The 14,011-nt window shown below is 46.4% G+C and overlaps 1 protein-coding gene and 1 long non-coding RNA gene across 2 annotated transcripts in view; both read right to left on the bottom strand.

The window, feature by feature from the left end:
- LOC138786367 (receptor-type tyrosine-protein phosphatase epsilon-like) overlaps window positions 1-14,011 on the bottom strand; it is a 105,964-nt gene that overhangs the window by 83,022 nt on the left and 8,931 nt on the right. The gene's annotated exons all lie outside the window — the stretch shown is intronic.
- LOC138786383 (uncharacterized) lies at window positions 6,071-9,111 on the bottom strand. Its single transcript, XR_011362215.1, has 3 exons — window positions 8,930-9,111; window positions 6,942-7,121; window positions 6,071-6,226 (listed from the first exon to the last, which is right to left on the bottom strand). It is a non-coding gene; the product is annotated as an uncharacterized lncRNA (long non-coding RNA).

The raw sequence follows: 14,011 nt of genomic DNA, 5'->3' as shown, positions 1-14,011 counted from the left end.
CTGATATATACTGTTCCAATAGCCCACTAAGGGCCCCTGATATATATTGTTCCAGTAGCCCACTAAGGGCACGTTATACATACTGTTCCAGTAGCCCACTAAGGGCGCCTGATATATACTGTTCCAGTAGCCCAGTAAGGGCACCTGATATATACTGTTCCAGTAGCCCACTAAGGGCACCTGATATATACTGTTCCAGTAGCCCACTAAGGGCACCTGATATATACTGTTCCAGTAGCCCACTAAGGGCACCTGATATATACTGTTCCTGTAGCCCACTAAGGACACCTGATATATACTGTTCCTGTAGCCCACTAAGGGCCCCTGATATATACTGTTCCAGTAGCCCACTAAGGACACCTGATATATACTGTTCCAGTAGCCCACTAAGGACACCTGATATATACTGTTCCTGTAGCCCAGTAAGGACACCTGATATATACTGTTCCTGTAGCCCAGTAAGGACACCTGATATATACTGTTCCAGTAGCCCACTAAGGGCCCCTGATATATACTGTTCCTGTAGCCCACTAAGGGCACCTGATATATACTGTTCCAGTAGCCCACTAAGGACACCTGATATATACTGTTCCTGTAGCCTACTAAGGGCACCTGATATATACTGTTCCAGTAGCCCACTAAGGGCACCTGATATATACTGTTCCTGTAGCCCACTAAGGGCACCTGATATATACTGTTCCAGTAGCCCACTAAGGGCACCTGATATAGACTGTTCCAGTAGCCCAGTAAGGGCACCTGATATATACTGTTCCTGTAGCCCAGTAAGGGCACCTGATATATACTGTTCCTGTAGCCCAGTAAGGGCACCTGATATATACTGTTCCTGTAGCCCAGTAAGGACACCTGATATATACTGTTCCAGTAGCCCACTAAGGGCCCCTGATATATACTGTTCCTGTAGCCCACTAAGGGCACCTGATATATACTGTTCCAGTAGCCCACTAAGGACACCTGATATATACTGTTCCTGTAGCCCAGTAAGGGCACCTGATATATACTGTTCCTGTAGCCCACTAAGGGCACCTGATATATACTGTTCCAGTAGCCCACTAAGGGCACCTGATATAGACTGTTCCAGTAGCCTACTAAGGGCACCTGATATATACTGTTCCAGTAGCCCACTCAGGACACATTATACATACTGTTCCAGTAGCCCACTAAGGGCACCTGATATATACTGTTCCAGTAGCCCAGTAAGGGCACCTGATATATACTGTTCCAGTAGCCCACTAAGGGCACCTGATATATACTGTTCCAGTAGCCCACTAAGGGCCCCTGATATATACTGTTCCAGTAGCCCAGTAAGGGCACCTGATATATACTGTTCCAATAGCCCACTAAGGGCACCTGATATATACTGTTCCAATAGCCCACTAAGAGCACCTGATATATACTGTTCCAGTAGCCCAGTAAGGGCACCTGATATATACTGTTCCAGTAGCCCAGTAAGGGCACCTGATATATACTGTTCCAGTAGCCCACTAAGGACACCTGATATATACTGTTCCAGTAGCCCAGTAAGGGCCCCTGATATATACTGTTCCAGTAGCCCAGTAAGGGCCCCTGATATATACTGTTCCAGTAGCCCACTAAGGGCACCTAATATATACTGTTCCAGTAGCCCAGTAAGGGCACCTGATATATACTGTTCCAGTAGCCCACTAAGGGCACCTGATATATACTGTTCCAGTAGCCCACTAAGGGCACCTGATATATACTGTTCCTGTAGCCCACTAAGGGCACCTGATATATACTGTTCCAGTAGCCCACTAAGGGCACCTGATATATACTGTTCCAGTAGCCCACTAAGGGCACCTGATATATACTGTTCCTGTAGCCCAGTAAGGACACCTGATATATACTGTTCCAGTAGCCCAGTAAGGGCACCTGATATATACTGTTCCTGTAGCCCAGTAAGGACACCTGATATATACTGTTCTAGTAGCCCAGTAAGGGCACCTGATATATACTGTTCCAGTAGCCCACTAAGGGCACCTGATATATACTGTTCCAGTAGCCCACTAAGGGCACCTGATATATACTGTTCCAATAGCCCACTAAGGGCACCTGATACATACTGTTCCAGTAGCCCACTAAGGGCCCCTGATATATACTGTTCCTGTAGCCCACTAAGGGCACCTAATATACACTGTTCCAGTAGCCCACTAAGGGCACCTGATATATACTGTTCCAGTAGCCCACTAAGGGCCCCTGATATATATTGTTCCAGTAGCCCACTAAGGGCACGTTATACATACTGTTCCAGTAGCCCACTAAGGGCACGTTATACAAACTGTTCCTGTAGCCCACTAAGGGCACCTGATATATACTGTTCCTGTAGCCCACTAAGGGCACCTGATATATACTGTTCCAGTAGCCCAGTAAGGACACCTGATATATACTGTTCCAGTAGCCCAGTAAGGGAACCTGATATATACTGTTCCAGTAGCCCAGTAAGGACACCTGATATATACTGTCCCTATAGCCCACTAAGGGCACCTGATATATACTGTTCCAGTAGCCCAGTAAGGGCACCTGATATATACTGTTCCAGTAGCCCACTAAGGGCACCTGATATATACTGTTCTAGTAGCCCACTAAGGGCACCTGATATATACTGTTCCAGTAGCCCAATAAGGGCACCTGATATATATTGTTCCAGTAGCCCACTAAGGGCACCTGATATATACTGTTCCTGTAGCCCACTAAGGGCATGTTATACATACTGTTCCAGTAGCCCACTAAGGGTACCTGATATATACTGTTCCAGTAGCCCACTAAGGACACCTGATATATACTGTTCCAGTAGCCCACTAAGGGCACCTGATATATACTGTTCCAGTAGCCCACTAAGGACACCTGATATATACTGTTCCAGTAGCCCACTAAGGGCACCTGATATATACTGTTCCAGTAGCCCACTAAGGACACCTGATATATACTGTTCCAGTAGCCCAGTAAGGGCACCTGATATATACTGTTCCAGTAGCCCACTAAGGGCACCTGATATATACTGTTCCAGTAGCCCAGTAAGGGCACCTGATATATACTGTTCCAGTAGCCCAGTAAGGACACCTGATATATACTGTTCCAGTAGCCCACTAAGGGTACCTGATATATACTGTTCCAGTAGCCCAGTAAGGGCACCTGATATATACTGTTCCAATAGCCCACTAAGGGCACCTGATATATACTGTTCCAGTAGCCCACTAAGGACACCTGATATATACTGTTCCAGTAGCCCACTAAGGGCACCTGATATATACTGTTCCAGTAGCCCAGTAAGGGCCCCTGATATATACTGTTCCAGTAGCCCAGTAAGGGCACCTGATATAAACTGTTCCAGTAGCCCACTAAGGGCACGTTATACATACTGTTCCAGTAGCCCACTAAGGGCACCTGATATATACTGTTCCAGTAGCCCACTAAGGGCACCTGATATATACTGTTCTAGTAGCCCACTAAGGGCCCCTGATATATATTGTTCCAGTAGCCCAGTAAGGGCACCTGATATATACTGTTCCAGTAGCCCAGTAAGGGCACCTGATATATACTGTTCTAGTAGCCCACTAAGGGCACCTGATATATACTGTTCCTGTAGCCCACCAAGGGCACCTGATATATACTGTTCCTGTAGCCCACCAAGGGCACCTGATATATACTGTTCCAGTAGCCCAGTAAGGGCACCTGATATATATTGTTCCAGTAGCCCACTAAGGGCACCTGATATATACTGTTCCTGTAGCCCACTAAGGGCATGTTATACATACTGTTCCAATAGCCCACTAAGGACACCTGATATATACTGTTCCTGTAGCCCAGTAAGGGCACCTGATATATACTGTTCCTGTAGCCCACTAAGGACACCTGATATATACTGTTCCAGTAGCCCAGTAAGGGCACCTGATATATACTGTTCCAGTAGCCCACTAAGGGCACCTGATATATACTGTTCCAGTAGCCCAGTAAGGGCACCTGATATATACTGTTCCAGTAGCCCACTAAGGGCACCTGATATATACTGTTCCAGTAGCCCAGTAAGAGCACCTGATATATACTGTTCCAGTAGCCCAGTAAGGGCACCTGATATATACTGTTCCAGTATCCCACTAAGGGCACCTGATACATACTGTTCCAGTAGCCCACTAAGGGCACCTGATATATACTGTTCCAGTAGCCCACTAAGGGCACCTGATATATACTGTTCCAGTAGCCCACTAAGGGCACCTGATATATACTGTTCCAGTAGCCCAGTAAGGGCACCTGATATATACTGTTCCAGTAGCCCAGTAAGGGCACCTGATATATACTGTTCCAGTAGCCCACTAAGGGCACGTCATACATACTGTTCCAGCAGCCCACTAAGGGCACCTGATATATACTGTTCCAGTAGCCCACTAAGGATACCTGATATATACTGTTCCAGTAGCCCACTAAGGGCACCTGATATATACTGTTCCAGTAGCCCACTAAGGGCACCTGATATATACTGTTCCAGTAGCCCACTAAGGGCACCTGATATATACTGTTCCAGTAGCCTACTAAGGGCACCTGATATATACTGTTCCAGTAGCCCAGTAAGGGCACCTGATATATACTGTTCCAGTAGCCCACTAAGGGTACCTGATATATACTGTTCCAGTAGCCCAGTAAGGGCACCTGATATACACTGTTCCAGTAGCCCAGTAAGGGCACCTGATATATACTGTTCCAGTAGCCCAGTAAGGGCCCCTGATATATACTGTTCCAGTAGCCCACTAAGGACACCTGATATATACTGTTCCAGTAGCCCAGTAATGGCACCTGATATATACTGTTCCAGTAGCCCACTAAGGGCACCTGATATATACTGTTCCAGTAGCCCAGTAAGGGCACCTGATATATACTGTTCCAGTATCCCACTAAGGGCACCTGATATATACTGTTCCAGTAGCCCACTAAGGGCACCTGATATATACTGTTCCAGTAGCCCACTAAGGGCACCTGATATATACTGTTCCAGTAGCCCACTAAGGGCACCTGATATATACTGTTCCAGTAGCCCACTAAGGGCACCTGATATATACTGTTCCAGTAGCCCACTAAGGGCACCTGATATATACTGTTCCAGTAGCCCACTAAGGGCACCTGATATATACTGTTCCAGTAGCCCAGTAAGGGCACCTGATATATACTGTTCCAGTAGCCCAGTAAGGGCACCTGATATATACTGTTCCAGTAGCCCACTAAGGACACCTGATATATACTGTTCCTGTAGCCCACTAAGGGCACCTGATATATACTGTTCCAGTAGCCCACTAAGGACACCTGATATATACTGTTCCTGTAGCCCACTAAGGACACCTGATATATACTGTTCCTGTAGCATTCGTACAGCATGACGCGTGATACGCACGAATAACATGACGCTCTGCGGACACACATTGGGATCCTGTATGTAATGCTGCACAAGAAATACAAAGGAAATATGTGAACATTGCTGTAAACGTTTGTAAAGTGTTCACAAATATTTTTCCTTCGCAGCTGCGGAGAGTGGCATTATACTGGGATTTTGGGGTGTGTGGTGCCCCCAGGCATGCTCCCCCTAATGTCCCAGTGTTATTCCAGAGTTGTTGGCATCGTTTAGGGAGGTTTCATGGGGGACTTGGTGACCTCCAAGTGGTGGAATTTGGATTTCCAAGTGCCGAGAATTTTTTTCCCCACAGTCTATAATGGGATCGAATACTCGTTTGAATAGTTGAATCTCGGTGCCTATTCAATTCGAATTCTCGAAAGTCGATTATTTCACTACTCGCTCATCTCTAATTTTTACTTATTTTAATTAGGAGATTATTTCATGTCTCATTATTAGATACTCTCCTTTTTCAGTGAATCTTATTTCCATATAGTGAGATTCTATTGTGGTGGGGCTTTTTTTGGATTTTTATACAGTAGCTGTCTTTAAGGGGTTGGTTCTATAGTACAGATTTCTCTTTGACACCATCTGGATGAATTATGGAATCAGTATAATAAATCATATATAACTACTCACCAATACACCATGGAGGAGCAGGATCCCAATAATCAGGACCTGTACATGTGATACTGCTATATACAGGGCGATATCCAGCTATACACTGCACCGTCACCGCATCACCCTCATCATAGGAAGCTTTATCTGCAGATATACTGTATATACCAGTGTCCTCTGGTCTCTTGCATTGTGCTGCAGGATGAGAGGAAAATACAGATTGTGACGTCACTGCTGATCATGACCATACCGAGGTGACTCCATGTCTGTCCGACCACCATCTAACCTGATAGACAGCACAGCAATAGGGAATAGTAAAGAATACACAAAGACCAAAGCTATAGTAGTGACCATTGTGTTATAGCTGGGCCCATGACACCCGACACCCCAATACCTACAATTCCTCCATCATCCATAGTCCTATGTATTACAAGATATATACCAGTGATGATACTATACGGAGTACTCACCTATACTCTGCGAAGGATAACCCCCATCATCCATAGTCCTATGTATTACAGGATGTATAGCAGTGATGATACTATATGGTGTACTCCCCTATACACTGCGGAGGATAACCCCCATCATCCATAGTCCTATGTATTACAGGATGTATAGCAGTGATGCTACTATATGGAGTACTCCCCTATACACTGCGGAGGATAATCCCCATCATCCATAGTCCTATGTATTACAGGATATATAGCAGTGATGATACTATATGGAGTACTCCCCTATACACTGCGGAGGATAATCCCCATCATCCATAGTCCTATGTATTACAGGATATATAGCAGTGATGATACTATATGGAGTACTCACCTATACACTGTGGTGTATGATCCCCATCATCCATAGTCCTATGTATTACAGGATATATAGCAGTGATGATACTATATGGAGTACTCACCTATACACTGTGGTGTATGATCCCACTCATCCTTAGTCTCTGAGGTCTGACATGTAATTCTCTCAGGTAATGGACGGTATCCAGATATACATTGTACAGATACAGACTCTCCAGCATTATGATATAATCGCTTCTTAGATATCGTATATATATCAGTGTCCTCTGGCTTCTTACATTGTGCTGTGTAATAAACATAATAGAGAGAAATCATATATACATATGCAGTGGAGCAGTGTGGGGATGCTGTTGTCCGGCGTAGCTCTGGCGTGAGCGTAGGGTCACTTGGGCACTTGTCACAGTAGCCTGGAGTGGCGTTGGTACCCACCCCCAGTCCAATAGCTTAACCAGAATAATGTCCGTTTACTGAGGTACTTTATAGGGCAATAGAAAATAAGGCTTCAGGAACTGCAGGTGCAGGTAAGAGGTAGAAAAGGTTGTAACAACAAAGCTGAGAGTAGAGCAGCATCTTGAGGGCCTTGTCAAGGTAGCTGTGTACTCTGCTGGGATAGCGTAGTTGAGAGAAGAAGAAGAAAGAAAACTCATACTCAGGTATCTGACCATCTAATGCCCTACAGTGTCGGGATACCCGTACTATAAGGGTAGTACAAGGCCCCACTTCCCTGCGCTGGGTGAGGCAGACTTCCCAAAACCTTTAAGAGTAGCTGTGCGTTACACAGTAGAATACGTAGGCAAGTAGCAGCTTTGTCCTTCTGGGGTCAGTACCATAGGTATACTGCCCTGTATCTTGTGGAATGTATCCCTGGTGAGGACAAGATGATCCTCAGAGGACGCCCTTTCCTTCTGAGGTGTCTAGCATTGCATGCTAGTGGTGGTTACTTGCTGACACTCTCTCACACAGTCTCTCTCTATCTAACTCCTGACTAGAGAACAAGCCTCCCACCAGGAACTATCTCCTTTTATAGAGGCAAACTAAATCTCCCTGTGATTGGTGGGGCTGTATGTGCAAAAAGAAGAAAGAAGGAAATAGGATAGAAAAAGAGGGAAACAAGCCTGCACCCGTGATAGGATATAACAACAACATGTGACAAACAATTAACCCAGTGCATTCCTTCAGCTGTGCATTAGAGAATACAAAATACACGTAGTAGTGACACCTAGTGGGTAAAACACAGAATACACTCTATATCCCACTGTAAGAACCTGGAACAAGTTACTTTGCCCAGGTGCAATAGAAAGTTAGTTACACACCTGTACTGGGACACTACACATCTCTACATGTTACCATTAGAATAGACATTACACTGGGAGAAGCTGTCTGTGTCACTAGTGCTGCAGCCTCCCTAATGTCTATATATTACATGTTGCCATTAGAATAGACATTACACTGGGGAAGCTGTCTGTGTCACTAGTGCTGCAGCCTCCCTAATGTCTATATATTACATGTTGCCATTAGAATAGACATTACACTGGGGGGAGCTGTCTGTGTCACTAGTGCTGCAGCTTCCCCTGATGTGTATATATTACATGTTACCATTAGAATAGACATTACTCTGGGGGTAGCTGTCTGTGTCACTAGTGCTGCAGCCTCCCTAATGTCTATATATTACATGTTGCCATTAGAATAGACATTACACTGGGGGGAGCTGTCTGTGTCACTAGTGCTGCAGCCTCCCTAATGTCTATATATTACATGTTACCATTAGAATAGACATTACACTGGGGGAGCTGTCTGTGTCACTAGTGCTGCAGCCTCTCCTGATGTCTATAAACTATTAGGGATCTGTGTGAGGAGATGTCCGTCTATTATCAGGGATGGGTGTGAGGAGACGTCCGTGTATTATCAGGGATCGGTGTAAGGAGACGTCCGTCTATTATCAGGGATCAGTGTAAGGAGACGTTCGTCTATTATCAGGGATCGGAATCTCTCTGTATAATTTCCTTGGGGTGACTGAGGCTCCAGTTTGTTGTTGTTGCCCCCACACTCCCTGCTGGGCTGGTGCTGAGAGTAATATCTAACAGCTACTCACCCGTACACCGCGGTGAGACACTCCACTCATTATCTCTCCGGGGGTTCATACAGCGTATCCGCACTGATGATGCTGGTGATGATGGTGGTGATGAGAGGCGATATCCAATCTTACATCGCACTTGTAGATAGTCTCCCTTCTCATAATACTCCTTCTCTGCAGGTTTGATCCCCTCTCCGGCAGGACGCCGACACTGAGCTGTAAGATAAGACATAGAATCACTGGACTGATGATGATGGTGATGACGGTGCCGGTGGAGATGATGTGTGATGATGTGTGATAAAGGTGATGGTAATAATGTCTGGTGGTGGTGATGATGGGTGTTGGTGATGATGGTGCTGGTGGTGGTGATGTGTGATCATGATGTGTGGTGGTGATGGAGTGATGTTTGTCCACATCCTGGATGTCCATGCATGCTCTCATGTATAACATGGTTGATATTGTGATGTGCATGGTGACTGCGGGATGACCAGTAGACCATTATATCCATCTACATTGTGACTATATATATATAAATATATATATATATATATATATATATTATATATTATATATATTTCCTATTTTTGAACATTGTTTTTATTTGTATTTCAATGGAGCCGTGTGATAGAGGGACGGGAATTCCCTCCCACTGTGGCCCTCCCAGCCCGGTACCCGTGGATAGAACGACGCCGTACAAGGGAAACCGGGCCGTGGATCGTAAAACAGACTGTGGCACCGGCTTCCCCATGACGGTGCCGTTCAGTGAGGAGACGTGAGGAGACGTCCGCTATTATCAGGGATCAGTGTGGGGAGACGTCCCTCTACTATCAGGGATCAGTGAGGAGATGTCCGTCTATTATCGGGGATCAGTGAGGAGATGTCAGTCTATTATCGGGGATCAGTGAGGAGATGTCCGTCTATTATCGGGGATCAGTGAGGAGATGTCAGTCTATTATCAGGGATCAGTGAGGAGATGTCCGTCTATTATCGGGGATCAGTGAGGAGATGTCCGTCTATTATCAGGGATCAGTGAGGAGATGTCCGTCTATTATCGGGGATCAGTGAGGAGATGTCCGTCTATTATCGGGGATCAGTGAGGAGATGTCCGTCCATTATCAGGGATCAGTGAGGAGATGTCAGTCTATTATCAGGGATCAGTGAGGAGATGTCCGTCTATTATCGGGGATCAGTGAGGAGATGTCCGTCTATTATCGGGGATCAGTGAGGAGATGTCCGTCTATTATCGGGGATCAGTGAGGAGATGTCCGTCTATTATCGGGGATCAGTGAGGAGATGTCCGTCTATTATCGGGGATCAGTGAGGAGATGTCCGTCTATTATCGGGGATCAGTGAGGAGATGTCCGTCTATTATCGGGGATCGGAATCTCTCAGTATAATTTCCTTGGGGTGACTGAGGCTCCACCTTGCTGTTGTTTTCCACACACTCCCTGCTGGGCTGGTGCAGAGAGTAATATCTTACAGCTACTCACCTGTACACCGCGGGGAGACACTCCACTCATTATCTCTCTGGGGGTTCATACAGCGTATCCACACTGATGATGGACGATATCCAGGCTTACATTGTACTTGTAGAGTCTCATCTTTATCATAATACTCCTTCTCTGCAGGTTTGATCCCCTCTCCGGCAGGACGCCGACACTGAGCTGTAAGATAAGACATAGAATCACTGGACTGATGATGATGTGTGATGATGATAGTGTTTGATAGTGATGTGTGATGATTGTCCATGTAAAGTCTCATGTATTATATGGGTGATCTCTGATCTGCAGGGTGACTGCTGGTGAGGATCAGTAGATTATATGAGGCTGCAGGAGTTACCCGGCGAGTACCCCTGCTGAGATGGAGAAAGAAGTCATCCGGCGCTTTGAGAGGCCACGTCCAGGAGAGGTCCCTTTTGAGAGGTGGGGAGCCACTGTTATCTTATTTGACAAGAAGAGGGGGTATGAAATGCTGCTGGACTATTATTCGGGGCGAGCACGTCCGTGTAAACCGCAGAGCTGTAAAGAGTGCTTACCTCCCTGCGACCAAATACAACCTGAAAGAAGGTGAGATTGTTGAGTACACCCCCTACACAAGGAACAGAGAAAGATGGGCTGCTGCAGTGTTTACGCCTCAACACTACATACAGGAGACATATTGGCCTACAGCTTCCCAGGTTTGGGATGAGACATGGGAGCAGGATCACTGGCGGAAAGCCACCGAGGAGAAACAAGTTATTGTTGCTGTTAAGCTCCCTGCTACTTTGCTGATGTGGGGCCTGCCCTTCCTGAAGCTCAAATTAAGTGGTCAGCCGCAGATGCCTGTACCATCTCTCAGGTACAACCCCAAGTGACTTGCAATTTAGCTGTTACACCTACTCCTTCACCACAGGACACCCCACTTAAAAGGACGCTCTGTTGTGAGTGAGCAAGGACAAAGTATGGACTCTCTGCTGAGCCTGTGTTAAGACCCTGTTGGCCTTTGTTGTGTGTCTCCAGTTCCACCCTGCAACAGTTCAAGTGTCTGTGCATGGCCTAGCCATGATTTCTCAGCTTCATGAGAGGATGGGGTGTACCCCCAAGGACTATGTACTGAGAGGAGCACAAGAAGGATTGTGTACAAAGACTGAGCCCTTTGTTGTGCATATTTGAGGAGCACTGCACCGATAGAACTGGACTCTCACGTACCTACAGCCAGTATTGCAGGACTCTAGAGTATCTACACCCGGGATGCTCCTGTAAGGGGCTCCTCAACTGAAGTTGTACCTGTGTTCCAGTTTTGGATGATCTCACCATTGCTTAGTACCTAACTGCACTATGGATGTTTGTATTATTGCCTTCTGCACAAAGTTATGTATAATGTGTTTTTCCATAATGTATGTTATTTAACCCACGCTGTGCTCACCCTCTCTTTTGAATTCCTCTAGGTGCTACGCCGTGGATGGCTTATTTCAAGTGGGGGAGTATGTAGTGTCCCAACACAGGGTGCTATTCTATTGCAGCTGAGTAAGTAACTCCCTCAGGTTCATAAAAGTGGGAGATGGTTCATTATTGTGTTTTCCCCCACTAGGTGTCACTGCTGTTTTATCTGCACAGCTGAAGAAACTACAGGGTTAACTGTTTTGTACCACATGTTGTCTTCAAACCACTTACAGGTGCTTTTCCCTCTTGTTTTGTCCTACCCTGTCCCCTCTCTCTCCACACACACACAGCCCCCACCACTCACAGAAGGGTTTGATTAGCCCCTGTAGGAAGAGTTAGTTCCTGATGGGAGGAAGTGGTGAGTCTTAGCCTAGTTTCAAAAGTGAGAAGAAGCAAACAGAGGAGTCTCTGCTGAAGTTAAGCCAGGGCCTGGCTTTGGCCAGGTTCCCTGTCAGGGACACAGGACAGCAACTCAAGGCTTTCTTTCTTATGAGAGCAATCACTTAACTATGCAGTACGAAGCTCTTACCAGGGGAGAGAAGCCAAACAGGGATCACCTTGCCAACACCAGGAACCTCTCTAAAACGTGCAAGGCAGTTACCTCAGAAGCTATAGGAATTGACCCCAGTGGGACAAAGGTACAGAAAGTCTACGTATCACACTGCGCAGTGCAGGACAACAGGGAAGTCTTGGGAGTCTGCTTAACACAGAAAACAATGCTTGTACTACGCACTTAGGACAGGTATCCCCCAACTGGATCTGTGTGAGGAGATGTCCGTCTATTATCAGGGATGGGTGTGAGGAGACGTCCGTGTATTATCAGGGATGGGTGTAAGGAGACGTTCGTCTATTATCAGGAATCAGTGTGAGAAGACGTCCATCTATTATCAGCGATCAGTGTGAGGAGACGTCCGTCTATTATCAGGGATCGGTGTGAGGAAACGTCCGTCTAATATCAGGTATCAGTGTGGAGAGACGTCCGTCTATTATCAGGGATGGGTGTGAGGAGACGTCCGTCTATTATCAGGGATGGGTGTGAGGAGACGTCCGTCTATTATCAGGGATCAGTGAGGAGACGTCCGTCTATTATCAGGGATCGGTGTGAGGAGACGTCCGTCTATTATCAGGGAACAGTTAGGAGACGTCCTTCTATTATCAGGGATGGGTGTGAGGAGATGTCCGTCTATTATCAGGGAACAGTGAGGAGACGTCCGTCTATTATCAGGGAACAGTGTGAGGAGACGTCCGTCTATTATCAGGGAACAGTTAGGAGACGTCCTTCTATTATCAGGGATGGGTGTGAGGAGATGTCCGTCTATTATCAGGGAACAGTGAGGAGACGTCCGTCTATTATCAGGGAACAGTGTGAGGAGATGTCCGTCTATTATCAGGGATCAGTGTGGGGAGACGTCCATCTATTATAAGGGATCAGTGTGGGGAGATGTCCGTCTAATATCAGGGATCAGTGTGAAGAGACGTCCGTCTATTATCAGGGAACAGTGTGAGGAGACGTCCGTCTATTATCAGGGATCAGTGTGGGGAGACGTCCGTCTATTATCAGGGATGGGTGTGAGGAGACGTCCGTCTATTATCAGGGAACAGTGTGAGGAGACGTCCGTCTATTATCAGGGATCAGTGTGGGGAGACGTCCGTCTATTATCAGGGATGGGTGTGAGGAGACGTCCGTCTATTATCAGGGATGGGTGTGAGGAGACGTCCGTCTATTATCGGGGATCGGAATCTCTCAGTATAATTTCCTTGGGGTGACTGAGGCTCCAGTTTGTTGTTGTTGCCCCCACACTCCCTGCTGGGCTGGTGCTGAGAGTAATATCTTACAGCTACTCACCCGTACACCGCGGTGAGACACTCCACTCATTATCTCTCCGGGGGTTCATACAGCGTATCCACACTGATGATGCTGGTGGTGATGGTGGTGATGATGGTGGTGATGAGAGGCGATATCCAGTCTCACATGTCATATATAGATATTCTTCCTTCTCATAATACTCCTTCTCTGCAGGTTTGATCCCCTCTCCGGCAGGACGCTGACACTGAGCTGTAAGATAAGACATAGAATCACTGGACTGATGATGATGATGATCCAACTCCTGTATGTCTATTGCAGTGTCCCAGAGAGGGGTCCTCAGCAGTGGCATAGCTACCATAGAGGCAGGCTAGG

Source organism: Dendropsophus ebraccatus, chromosome 3 (assembly GCF_027789765.1).
Source record: "Dendropsophus ebraccatus isolate aDenEbr1 chromosome 3, aDenEbr1.pat, whole genome shotgun sequence".
Lineage (NCBI taxonomy): Eukaryota > Metazoa > Chordata > Amphibia > Anura > Hylidae > Dendropsophus > Dendropsophus ebraccatus.
This window is presented reverse-complemented; position numbering and strand designations above follow the sequence as displayed.